At 55.0% G+C, this 13141-nt stretch overlaps 1 protein-coding gene across 3 annotated transcripts in view; it reads right to left on the bottom strand.

The window, feature by feature from the left end:
- RAI1 (retinoic acid induced 1) overlaps positions 1-13141 on the bottom strand; it is a 73590-nt gene that overhangs the window by 25824 nt on the left and 34625 nt on the right. For 2 of the 3 annotated variants that reach the window (XM_015642923.3, XM_033517838.1), the window contains exon 2: positions 12669-12749. The gene's annotated coding sequence lies outside the window, so the exon portion shown is untranslated. Of the gene's footprint in view, positions 1-12668; positions 12750-12853; positions 13137-13141 lie in introns of those variants that run through there. The other variant, XM_033517839.1, reaches the window with a different exon arrangement.

The following is a 13141-nucleotide window of genomic DNA, read 5'->3' as shown; positions in this document are numbered from 1 at the left end:
CCACAAGCTCCCACCGGCAAAGCCCTCCCCTGCCCCCTGCCAGCACTCTGGACCCACACCTGGGACCACACAACGGGGCTGCAGGCAGGAGCCCGAGCCAGGAATTATGGTCTGTACAAAAGACAATGACAGTGAATCTTGTTACTGGCTTTTCAGCAAACGTAATTCCTTTTTATTAGAAAATTAAAGGGTATGAAAAGCTTTCCAAGGCTGAAGAGCTGAAATGTGCTTTCATAAAATATGCGGCGTCTGATAAAACGGATTTGCTTGTCTGCCTGCCCCAGTCCCCTCCCCCTCCTGGCTATTATTCCTACTGGCAAGGTGATGCCTTTTGCCAAAACACCGATCCCAATGTGGCCAGTGGAGATTCCTGGGAGCAGTGCTGCTCCCCAGCATCCTGGTCATCCCACCATCAGGCACCCCACAGCCTGCACCTGTTTGAGGTTGGGTTTGGGTCAGTTTTTTAGCTAAATAAAACTCTGAGGGGCAGTTTTTCCCCTCCAGGGTTGCAGGTGAAGGCTGACAACCCAAACCATCACCCCAAATGCAGCCACGAGGACGCATCAGTTGCTGGCAGAAGGTGAAGCCAGGCAGTGGCAGACAGAAAGCAACAGATTCCCCCAGACATCAGACCAACAGCAACTATTAAAATCTTCCTGGGAAGTTCCCTCCTGAGGAGAAAGTCATGTGCTCTCCCATGCCCCAGCACCAAGCTGCAGGCGAGAGGTGCCGAGGGCCTGTGAGCTGTCGGTATCAGGCAGCGGGCAGCTAAGGTAACGTGAAGAATCTCGATTTCTTCCTTTTAATCGTTCCCTCTCTCTGTCTCTTTCATCTTTTTGATGGTCTGAGTCAACTTTCCATGTTTGTGAGGTTAAAGATTCTTGCTATCTCCCACTTGGGGCTGCGGGACTGGCAGTGGCCAGGGACCACAGCACCACAGAGCGATGCTGGCAGACGGTGCTGCCTCTTCCATCTCTTGTGGGCAGAACGCCCTTTGCTACCCCTCCACAAGGACCACAACCTTGGGGATCACCTCAGCCCTCCACGTTTTTTATTTCCATTCCATTACCAGGTCAGCTTTGCCTCTGCAAGTCCCTGGGGATGCATGGCAATGGGATTCATCCATCCCCACACAGAGATCCCCACAGGGATGGTACATAGGAACCTCGCTGTGGCCACCATGTACACAGGGCTGGCACCCTCTGGTTTGTCACCCTTGGGCTTGGCAGGAACAGGGGAAATGAAACAACATCCCCTGAGTGCCATCAGGGACACCTCATCTGGGAGAGGACCTGGTAGCCCTGGCCACTGTCCCCAAATGACTCCAGCCCTGGAGATGCGACACAGGGGCAAGGGGACAGCAGCACCACTGGCATGCACCCACTGCAGTGTGCAGGACAAGCCACAGGACATGGAGTCATAGGGCTGGTGGGGACAAGGACAGGCAGATCCAGCTGTGTTTCTGCCACCATGCTGGACGCCAGCACCGCTGCCATGGGGAGACACAACTCCAGCAGCAGCACCGTGTCCCCACATGCCCCCTCAGCTCTCTTGCAAGCAAATGTGCCATGACCCAGCTACAGCATCTCCTTCCCACCCCATGCACCCCAGCAGCCAGGGGTTCCCTGTGTCACTGTGGGCTCCCGGTGCCATGTGAGCGCTGCCCGGCTGGTTATTACCACAGGAAAAGCTGTAACACTACAGCAAACCTCCCTGCTCAGCCCTGCTACAAATCAGGGTCAGGCGGCAGCGCTGTTAGACAGAGCCTGCCGGTACGTGCTCCTGCTCCTAATGTCCTCCTGCCACACTCTTAATGGGGACACACAGGAGAGCGACGCGACAAGGCAGAGGCTCAGCCCCGCTGCCCATCTCGGGGCTCCTGCCCCCACAGCTCCCCACCGCCGGCAGAGCTGGGGGTTAGCACCAGGGAGGCATGGCCAGGGATGTTTTCTTCCCCAAGGCTGCTCTGGCTTTACCTTTAACATCTGCAAATGTGGTTAGAAGTTTGCCGAGCCTATTTTTAGAGCCTCTCGCCAAGTGCGATTTCTCCATCGTGAGACAGGAAACGCTGATGAGGTTGTTTGCCACAGAGATGCTTTCTCCTCCCTGGATGGCTCCTCTGGCCTGTGCCATGGGCCACTGGTACCCCTGGTCCCCACCTCCCAGGGTGTCCCACAGTGGCAGCTATGGCAAACCCAAGAGCTGAAGGTGACAACCTGCTGGAGGGAGCTGGCCCTGCACCTGCCACCACGGTGGTCACACCGGGGTCCCCATCCATGGTCCCTAGACAGTGGGGGGACAAACGTGTCCCAATACCTCTCAGGGACTTGAAGGCAAAACTGACCCTGGAAATGGAAATACAAAACCTTGAGGGTGAAACCAGGCCCCAGCATTATGGACCTTGTTCACCATCTTGCCCTGTGCCTCAGTTTCCCCACAGGAACAGTATTTTACTTGGCTGCCCACCCTGGAGCAGCGCTAAGGGCCTCGACCAGGGGATTTATCAGCACTGGGCACAGGGATTGTCATCACACAGACCCTGGCAGGGGTGTCCACTACCCCCAGCACCACACTGAACACTTTGGAGCCAGAGCAGACCCAGCTGCCCCATCGGGCTCCTGGGCCTGGGTCGGTGTGGCGAGCTGGCAGCACGCAAGCGCGGCTGCGGCCGGGCGGCGCGGGTACCTGCTGTTTGAATGTCAACACCTCATTTATACATCTTGATTGGCTCTCATCAGCCATGCTGCGCTACACCTGATTGCTCCGAGCCGACGCGGGGTGCCAGGCTGCAGCGCCTAATTCCAGTTAATTGGCCCTTCATCCGAAGCAAAACAGAAATACAGGAATAAAGAAACAATAAAGCATCCTCCCCTGCTTAAAAAAAAATAAATTAAAAAATAAAAAAAATTAAAATCTTGGCGTTCTGCGGTTTGGTTTTATTTCACAACCGTGAGCAGGCCGTGCTGAGGGCTATGGGAATTCCTTCCCTGGAGTGCTGGACTCTGCATGAGCTGGGAGATATTTTGCCACCCCACAGGCTCAGCTCACTCGTGCTCCCCCTCATCCCACAACGAGCCCTGCGTTCGTGTCACGCTCGCCTGTGCTCCTGCTCCCGCCCGCTCTCGCGAACCACTGAGGCTGAAATTTCAATTAAGAACGAGAAATAATTACCCGCCGCTCCACATTTCCTCTAAAATGGTAGCCAATGCCGGCGAGCCGAGTCACCGCCTCCTGCCACGTCCTGGCGCTCACCGGCGGGCTGGCATTCGGATGACATTTCCAGGATAATGCCGGCCCAGCTGCCGCACGCTGGTGGCTGCTCCCACAGCCATGCCGGGAGGCCGATGCTGGTGGATGCTTGGAAGAGATGCTCTCTTCCTCGGTGGGAGTGAGGTTGCTGCGAGCCCCTGCTGCCCTGGCTCAGCCTTTGAACCCTCTGCCCGCTCCCAGCCGTGCCCTGGGCCGGGATGCAGGTCCCCTGCTCTCCACCTGGCAGAAGTGATCCGTGATAATGACTTGGCTCATCTCCCTCCAAACCGCACGTCATGGGGAACCACCACGCTGCTGTCCCCATGCACAGGGATGGGGCACATGGGGATGTCCCACTCACTCCCAGGAAGATGCTGAAGTGCTGGAGTGTGTCCAGGAAAAGGCAATGGAGTTGGAGAAGGATGTGGAGCATAAGGAGTGGCTGAGGAAGCTGGAGGGGGTCATCCTGGAGAAAAGGAGGCTCAGGGGAAAACTTCTCACTCTCCACAACTCCCTGACAGAAAGGTGCAGCCAGGTGGGGGTCTGGAGCAGAGGCTCCAGGTAACAAGCAATAGGACAAGGGGAAATGGCCTCAAGTTGAGCCAGGGGCAGCTATAGTTGGGTATTAGGAAAAATGTCTTCACCAGAAGGGTGGTCAGGCATCAGAATAGCTGCCCAGTGGTGGAGTGTTCATCCATCCTGGAAGTGTTCAAAAAATGTGTGGATGTGGCACCTGGGGACATGGTTCAGTGGTGGGCTTGGCAGTGGTTGGACTTGATGGTCTTAGAGGGGTTTCCCAACCTTTGTGATTCAATGATTCTATGCAGGAGGGCAGGAACAAGAGGATGGGCAGCACCGGGGCAGGCAGCAGCCTTGGCTGCACCTCTGGCATGTGGAACAGCATTGGGAAAGGGCAGATGGACCAAGTTTCAGGACATGTCCCCAGCCTGGGGCTGTGTCAGCCTCCTCCATGGAGCTACTCCAGGCAGACGCCCCAGCCCAGCGCTCACCAGGGCACCTCAGACCTGCCCACAGCTCCACAAATCACACTTCTTGCACTGCTTTATTTTAGCACAGCCAGAAATAAGAGGAACAAGCTACACTGGCGTTGGAAAGGGCACAGGACCCAAATCAGAGGATGATCTGGAACCCCACAAGTGCTTTGCAGTTTTCCCTGTTGAGACAGCCTGTCCTGGCTCCAGCTCATGCCCTGTTGGGGTGACACAACCCTGTCAGAGTGACACAACCCCACTGCAGATCCCCACAGCCCTGCCCCAGAGAGCTGTGGGAGATGCAGACCCTGTGAGAAGGCAGAGGTGGGACACTGACCTAGGCTCCTCCATCATGAGGATGGATGAGAATGAGGGAAGAATGAATAAGGATCCACGTTGCAGCAGAACAAGCTGGTGTGGAAGATGTGCCATGTCCCCAAAACCAGACCCTCTACCATCAATGTGGATGGTGTCTTATTTTCCCTGGATGTTTTCCCATTCCTCTTCCCATAATCCAGAGCTGGGGGCCACTGCAAAGCCTGCAAGTCCCGTGACTCCAGTGGCAGGAGATGCAGGAGCCCTGGGCAGCGATCACAAGAACGGGAAAAGCAGCAACCTCAGGTTGCAGATTAGCTTCATTTTACAGCCAGGGAGGCAGAAACCTCCCGTGGTTCAACATCTTGCTGGAGACCACACAGGGAGCCTGGGGAAAGCCAGGGAGAGGTCGCAGGTCTCTGCGGGGTGAGAGCATCCTCTCTCCAGGGAGGGAGGGAGCTCAGAGGCAGCAGGACCCCACAGCAGCCCCAACCCATCACCACACCCCAAACCTCACCTGGGGCCACACGCTGCACCCCTTCCCCCTCTGACCCCAAACGGTGGGGGCTGCAGAAACCAGTTTGGCGAAGAGAGAGAGGCTCTTTACCCAAGTTTAAATGCACTTCCCTTGACTCAGTTCCCAGTTCAGCGTAGAGGAGACCCAGCTTGGCCGGCAGCCACGGCGCTCAGCTCTGCACGTCCCCGCCGAGAGACACATTCCTCAGCACTGCAGCTAAGTGCAGCACAGCCTTTGAGGCCTTCACCCCTCCTTCAATGATAATTTATGCCCTCTGACCCAACTCCCCCTTTTAAATCAGGCTGATCAATAGAGAAATCAGACAATCCTTTTAAGAAACTATCTCATCTGATCCTGCCAGCTAATGATCTCTGCTCTCCTTACAGCTGTTTGCAGATCTGTAGGCTAGGCTGCTGTGGGAAGGAGGAGGAAAAAAAGCCACTGGGCCAAATTCCTCCTTCCTCAGTCCAAGCAGGAGCAACAACAACACTGATGATTTGTATGGAAGCAAAAGAGGAGATGCCAACTCTTGGTTTTTGGAAAACAAGCCAAGCTGCAGGGAAGCACTAGCTCCCAAAATCTACTCCCTCGTCCATCTCACTACCAAACATGCTCTTCTGCCATCCTGGGAGCCCTGACAAGACATCCTCACTCTTCTTACAGGCTCCAGCTCCCAGGCTTTCCAATGCCTCCCTTCCAAATAAAACCCAGCAACACAAAGCAACAACCCCCAGTCTGGTTTCTGTCTGAGCCATGGTCACCCACACCTTGTTCCACGCACAGCATGGCTCCAAGGGGATGCCGTGAGCACTGGGATCTCCATCACTTGGCTGGAAAACCCTCACCCCTCACAGGGATCCTCACTTTACCAGGGCATCGACACCTCAGAGGTGCAGCCGCCTCCTACCCATGCAGGAGATAAACCAGATCAATGGAAGAGGGAGCAGTGTCCAGCACAGCACTGGGAATGGTGTGGCAACGTCCATGGAACAGCCTCCAGAAGGGCTTTATTGATGGCAGCTGCATTTCTATTTAACTGGCAAAGGAACAGGGTTAAGCAGCGAAGAGGGAAGCATCAGAGAACCCTTTAAGTCCTCTAAGTAAATCAGCTCCTGGAACAAATGTGCTCGGTAGCCAAATGTCCCCTTCTCCTTTGTGTGCGCAGAGATATTGACATTTATTATGATGCCCAAACCACCCAGAGGAAGGATGAATTCCTTGCATCCCAGGGCCGTTTCTCACCCTGGCACACTCACAGGGATTTCTCCCCTGCCAAGGCAGGGCTTGGCCCCCAGCACTCCCTCCTTTAAAGCTCCCAGGAGGCAGGATGGGTCCGTGTCCTGGGGATACTTGGCACCTTCCCATGCCCACTGGGAGCCAGGGACCACGCTGCAAGCCCGGGACACCTCCAAGGTCCCCCCACCATATGTCCCCTCCCACCAAGCCCTTGCTCTGAAGCCCAAGAGCAGATGCAAAAGCCAAGAGGTCTGAAGGGCTGCGGCAGCACAGCACGGTGCAGGTCCTGCCACAGCAGTCACAGTGAATTACAAGGTATTAGAGCCCCGCGCTGCCGTGTCTCTGTGCAGCAGCAGTCACGGTGAAGGACATGCTATGATAGGACTAGAGTCTCCTCTGGAGAATCCAGTCACCGGCCTGGTGGAAGGCAGTGGTATGAGAGGCCAGCCCTGTTCTATAGATCATGTAGCGACAGGCATGTGAAGGACACGCTATTACAGGACGAGGCGAGCTGAGAGCCGTGGGGTTTGGGGAGGGGGGGACGGCTGTGCCTCGCTGGATCGCTGAGTGCCCACGCTTTGCGAGCCAGCAGCCGTGAACGTTTTTAATTATGCTTTCCTACTTTATCGAGCATCTCATTTTCATTTACACGCCAGCCATCTCCACCTGAGAACGTGGCCGCTGCTGCTCCTTTCCAGCACTGCTCCCATATTCCCTCACGCATCAGCTGGAGGGACCCAGCAGAGCTGGAGGTCCATCCTCAGCACAGGGGATCCATTTGGTGACCCACCTGCCCTGCAGCTCCCCTGTGCTCCCCACACCATGCCAAGGACCATAAGGGAGCTGGGCAGAGCCTCCCTGATGCTCGCTGTCCCTCCCTGTCGGAACAGCCAATTTTAGTGGCTGCCATAAATGCAGCAGGAGCAGTGTCCTCTGGTGAGGCATCGAGCGGTGACTAAGAGCGGAGATGACAATAAAGCAGAGGAAGCAAGGTCTGACTGCAAAGCAGCAAACCACCCCCCCTGAATCCTGCTCGGAGGCACTGACTGATGATGCCCCCCCCAAACCAGAGCCTGAGCCCGGTGAAGGAGGGCTGGGCTCTCTGGGGTTCACGCTGAGCCCCAGCACAGGCTCGGTTTGGGTGGAAATCCCATAAACAAGAGGGGAGAAAGGCTTCTCCCATCAGGACACCGGGCTGGAGTTCAAGCCTCTTAGCAAAGCACACAGGGAGACTTGTGTACAGCCCCTGCAGATAAATCTACCCCCTTAAAGCGTTCTCAGGGGTGAATGCAGTAGAGACTGTGCAGGACTTGACAGCTCGAGGTGTATTTATGGTGCTTTGGCACCGGGGATACAACCAGTTGGGATTTTTGCTCGGTTCTACCACTTGGGCATAACACAGCCACAACAAACCCATTTGAATACCTCTTGTTTCAACCAAGGCAGAGATCCAGCCTATTCCCTGCGGAGCAAGCGCCAGACCTGGGGCCAAATTAATCTCCGATGGATCTCCATCAACTTCATGGAGTTACAACTACAATTTGGCCCATGCCTGACACGTAAATCTGCTCATTTTTCTTCCAAATCGTCCAAATACCGCAGCATTTGTTAGCGCAGGAGAGGGGACACATCCTCCGGGAGAGATCTCTTTGGATACCGCGCCAGCCCTTTCTTTTTTTTTTATTTCCTTTGCTGCCTGGGATAAAAGGCAAGCGAGACAGACCGTGGTACGTGTCTGAGCTGTTTGGGAAAGAAATAGGAATTTCCTCCTGCCATTCCCAGTCTTTTGATAGGCAGGTGGGATGCGAGCAGGAATAACTCAATCAAGACAGAGCAATTTTTAATTAATTTGTGGATCCCTTCACCGGCTGATTGCCTTGGAGACAAAAGGGAAGCCTCTCCTTTAACACTTGTGTGTGCCTGGTACTCTGAGCCTCCCCTTTTCACCGGCACATCTTTGGTCTTGAAAGCTGCACAAAAGGAAGAATTCCTTGATCTTTTGCCTCGGCTTTTGCTAAGACGGAGACACACATGAGGGGGAGCTGGGTTGGGGGGTTTTTTGGGTTTCTTTTATATTTTGGGGGGATTATTAAAGCTCAAAATGCACATAGAGAGAGGTGAGGAAGGAAAAAGGAAAAAAAAAAAAAAAAAAGAAGGAAGGGGGAATAAAAACCCTCAAAGCTAAGAAAGGAGAGCGTTTTCCGTCAACACCTTCTGCCCAGCCCGCTCCATCCCCAAGGGGAGGGAGTTGAAAGGTTCAAGCTACATCAAGTGGTGAGTAATGCAGCGGGAGGCTCCTGCCCGGGGCCAGGCTCTCACCCTCTGCCATCCTCCCTGCCCCATGCCCGGTGCTGGCAGGGCAAAGCCCAGCTCTCACCCTCCCCTTCTCCCCCCAGCAGCGACCGTGGGGATGCGGGAACTTCCAAGGCAGTGAGTGACACCACAATTATCGATTGCCGGCTGCAAAGGCTTGCTCTCGCCTCCCCCCCTCTTCTCACTTGTTTTCTTCTGTGCAGCAGTGCCAGCCTTCAGAGACTGCTGCTGTAAAAGGCTGGGATTGACGGGGTGTCAAGATATCCACTGCCCCTGGCTTTTAACGTTCCCTTGCAGGGGGGAGCGGGAAGAGCCCCTGCACCGGTGAGGGGAGCTTGGATAGCTCCAAAAGAAAGGGAGAAATGAAAAGCCTCCCTCTCTCCTCTGTCGAGGAGATGCTCTTGAACCACAAGCAGCTTTTTCAGCCTCAGCTTGGCTGCGTGTGTCTCGGAAATCTCAAGATGCTGGGAAGGAGGAGAGGGGATGTGCCAGCCAGCCCCAGGCAGCCCCAGTGTCCTGCCCAAAATCAAGGCACACAAGAAAGTCATCACGCTCCCCAGCAGGTCTCTGCGGGGTGACACGCACACCTGAGCACCCAGAAGGTTTGACAGTGGCCATTTTAAAGGTGGGGAAAACAAGATACATCCAGGCCAGATGAGGTCACCCAGAAGAGGCTGCAAAAGGACTGGGACACCCCAGCTTGGGCAAATCCTCTGCTGTTCAGCACTGATGGCACAAGGGGTGCTAGATCAGAGGGTTTTCCTAGCAAAGACTGGCAAAGCAGGAACTCCAGGTGATCCCTGGATCCCCCACCGAAGTCTCCCTGCCCAGTGGCCCTGGGATGGTCCCTGCCAGCCCTGTCCCAGCTCAGCTGGCCACCCACAGCAAGTGCCATCCCTGCCACAAAATGGGGACAGTCACTTGCCTGTGGAGGTGTTTGTTTGCAAAGCCTGGTGGCACCTTGGGACCGTGGCTAAGTGTTACGTGCTGGAGCCAGAGGCCTGAAATTAAAGCTGGCTCCACGACTGTCGGTGTCGACACCTGGTGATGGGAGGAGAGGGATCGATGATGGAGAGTCTGTCGCTCCTGATGCATCGCTGTCAGGGTCAATACACAATTCCCGGGGAGATCAGATGTCCAGGTTAACTGCTTTGCCTCTGTGCTAAGCTGATGGGCTGGCAGAGCCCCATCCTGCTCACACATCCTCTTCCCCAGCCACACTCACCCCACAGTCACCAAGTGCCACTGACAGCAGCCCTGGGGCTTGTGGCTCTTGTTTTCATCCCTGCAGAGCTCAAGTGTAGTTCAAATGGGTGCCCAAGGCTGGGAAAGGGACACAGGGACAAGAAGGACCTGCCCTGCAGGAGCTTTTGGCTGCATCAAACCAGCCCACTGCCAAGGGCAGCATCACCATGGGACCTCGTGGGGACACAGGGCTTGGGGACAGCCACCACCTCCTCTGGCCACCCAAGGGGGCTGGGAGGGAAGTGGGAATGATGAGACTTCTGCAGGGGGGAGCCCCATCTGCCAGTCTCCCTGTGCACCCCTGCACTGAATTCCTGAGCAACAGAAAAGGCAGGAGGGTCCTGCAGGCTCAGTGGTTGTGTGCTGCTCCTCAGCCTGGGTGGGCAGAGCATCCACGTGGCTTTGGCACAACACCTGTCCCCTCCAGGTGACACTGCAGACCCTCGTGGGACAGGAGAGCCGTGACAGCAGGGCTGCACTGTGCCCTCTGCACCAAGCAGGCTTGTAGCACCCCACTGCACCCCAAAATCATTGCAGGGAGCACAGGCAGGAGGCAGAAGCCCTGCTTTGCTCCCATTCCCATGTACCATGCTGGGCAGGATCCGTCCCAGGGGGTCCTGTGAGGACGAGAGCCACCCGCAGCCAGGCTGCAGCATCTCACCCCGACAGCTCCCGGGGGGTTTCAGCTGCTCATCTCCTCCAGCACAGCACAACATACCCAGAGGATCCCACTGAGACCCCTGAGGAGGGGACTGGGGGGTCCTTCCTGCCGCCAGCCCACGGAGCCAGCCTGGGGGGGACACAGCATCACACCCGGCACAGCCAGACTTGCATCAGCCCCCCCAAAAAATCCCAAGAAAACAGAGCACGGCATGAATAACAAAAGCAGCGATCAGTAAAGACTCTCCCAAGAGGCTGCAAGTTCTTCAATTAGAGCTCGCATTATAGGAATGAGAAACTCCACGCCGTCTTCTGTACGGATAACACTTTTTTCCCCCTCTCTTTTAAAGAATAAAGGGAGGGAGGGAGGGAGAGGAAGGGCTGCATCTCTAATGCAACAGACAGGTCTGCTGAGATTCACTTTGGCTCTTATTTTGACTTTCATCTAAAAGAGCTGCCCTGGGAATCCATTAAGTCCAATTTAAATCGGCTCTCCGCCCTCACGGCTTCTCCCCGCCTTCGTGGCCCCCCCCAGCTCCCTTTTCCCCCCTCCTCGGAAGCAAACAAACACAAAAGCAAGGCCAGGCAGGGCAGGCAGCGAAGGGCAGGCAGCGAAGGGCAGCACCGGCGCGGTTTGGGAGCCCTTCCCTGGGGGATTACAGCCTTCCCCAGGGCAGTCGCTCCATCTTTATTTTCGCCCAGATAAACACAATCCGGCCACGTTTGGATACCGCCTCGGTATCCCCCACCTCTGTGGTGCTTTTTTTTGGGGGGACCGGTGAGGTTTCTGCTTCTGCTCCCTGTACATCTCCCCCCTCCACACACACTCATATATTCCCCTGGTTTTATTCTTTTTTGAGGACAATTAGCTCCATTAACGCCGCAACCGGCAAAGTTGGACGGGATATAATCACATACCTCAGGTTTGATGGGTCGTTTTTGGGGTTTTTTTTTGGGGAGGGGGGAGGTTTTCCCCCAAAATCATTCCTCTGCCTTTGGGAATCATCCCCCCATCGCAGCCTCACAGCCGGGCGAGGGATGGACCCCTCTCCTTTCATCTCACCACACTCATTCAAGCTCTGCTTCTGTCGTATAAGCAGTTTTCCAGCTCTTCCCCCCCCTGCCCGCCCCGTAACACACCCGCTCTGCATTGCATCCTATTCATATGTTTTCAATCATCGCCGTTTCGTTATTTAAAACAAAAGCACACGGTTCCCCACCCCCGGGCAGCACTCCGAGCCCCCTCACCGGGCTCCACGGCTATTCCCTGGTTTGTTTGTTTATTAATGTCAACGGAGATTTGGAGGCAAAATTTGCCGTGGGAGAAAGGGAGCGGGAGGTGAAAGTCCCACCGAGGGGCTTTCCAAAGGCGCAGCCAGATGTGCAAACCCCACGATTCCTTGGGTTATCTGCTAGATCCATTTTTTCCTGCCCCGCCAGCCACCAGAATAAAAGAAAGAAAATCCATCAAGTCAGCGTTCTCACGTGCAGACAACGGCAAGGAGAGCCAGGCGCCCGCCCGCGGCACCGCCGCAACTTTTGGAAGTATAAAACCATGCACATCCATAACTCCTCAATTAAATAAACCTCCCCGGGAAGACTTCCCTCTGCAGAGGCTTTCGCAGCCCCGTGCCCATTATTATTTTAACTTTGCAAAAGTAGGGAGTCAGGACAAGCAAAACGAAATCCATCCCCTTCCACACACAAACATTCCCAAGTCTCAGCTGTATCTTTGTTCAGACACCCATCAATCGGCAAGTCAGGAGGGGTTTTGGACCGGTTGCAAATTTCTTTATTACTTCCAGAAAAGCAAAACAACCCCCCCCCACCATCTCCACACGCCCCCCGGCTCCTCCGTTGCTGCTGCAAACAGGACACACACACAACACACACAACACACACACGTATAATCCCCCCCTCCCTCCCCAAACTCCGCGATGCCGGCGCCGTGCATCCATTCAATCGCAGCAGCACACGAGTTGCATGAGAGAAAAAAATAAATCCGGAAAAAGCTCTGTCCGTACACCCCTCACTCACCCACCGCCCCCAGTTCCAATTCTGCTGCGGCTTCAGCAAAAAAAAAAAAAAAGCAAAAAAAAAGCAAAAAAAAAAAAGCACAAAGATGTAGCTTGCAACAATACCTGCGATGGTCCTCGCTCTCTCCTCTCTCTCCTGCTGGCTCGCTCTCCTCCTCTTCCAGAGCACAGTAGCCAGATTAGATCCTTAGAAAAAAAAATGTGAGAAATAGCACAATTCTCCTTTTTTTTTTTTTTTTTTTTTTTTTTTGCTTCCCTTCTCAGCAGCCCTTCTGAGCTCCTTCACTAACCATTATTCATAGACCACTAGGGGATATAAGGTAATTAGAAACGGCCCTATAGCATCCAGCCTGAAAATGTAATGCCAGCGGTAGGAGTGGTGGAGGGCTCTGGCTGCGGGCGGCTCCGGCAGAAAGTGCTCGCTGGAGCTGGGGACCGAGGTGAGAAGTGGGGTGGAGGAGAGGGCGAGCGGCAGCGGGTGCTGGCAGCTCTCCCGACAGAGATCAGGGTGGCCAGGGACACCGAGCGGCACCGGTTTGGGTTGGGTTTGGTTTGTTGTTTTTGTTATATTTTTTTTT

Source organism: Parus major, chromosome 14 (assembly GCF_001522545.3).
Source record: "Parus major isolate Abel chromosome 14, Parus_major1.1, whole genome shotgun sequence".
Lineage (NCBI taxonomy): Eukaryota > Metazoa > Chordata > Aves > Passeriformes > Paridae > Parus > Parus major.
Note: the sequence above shows the minus strand (reverse complement) of the source record. Positions and strands in the feature narration are given on the sequence as shown.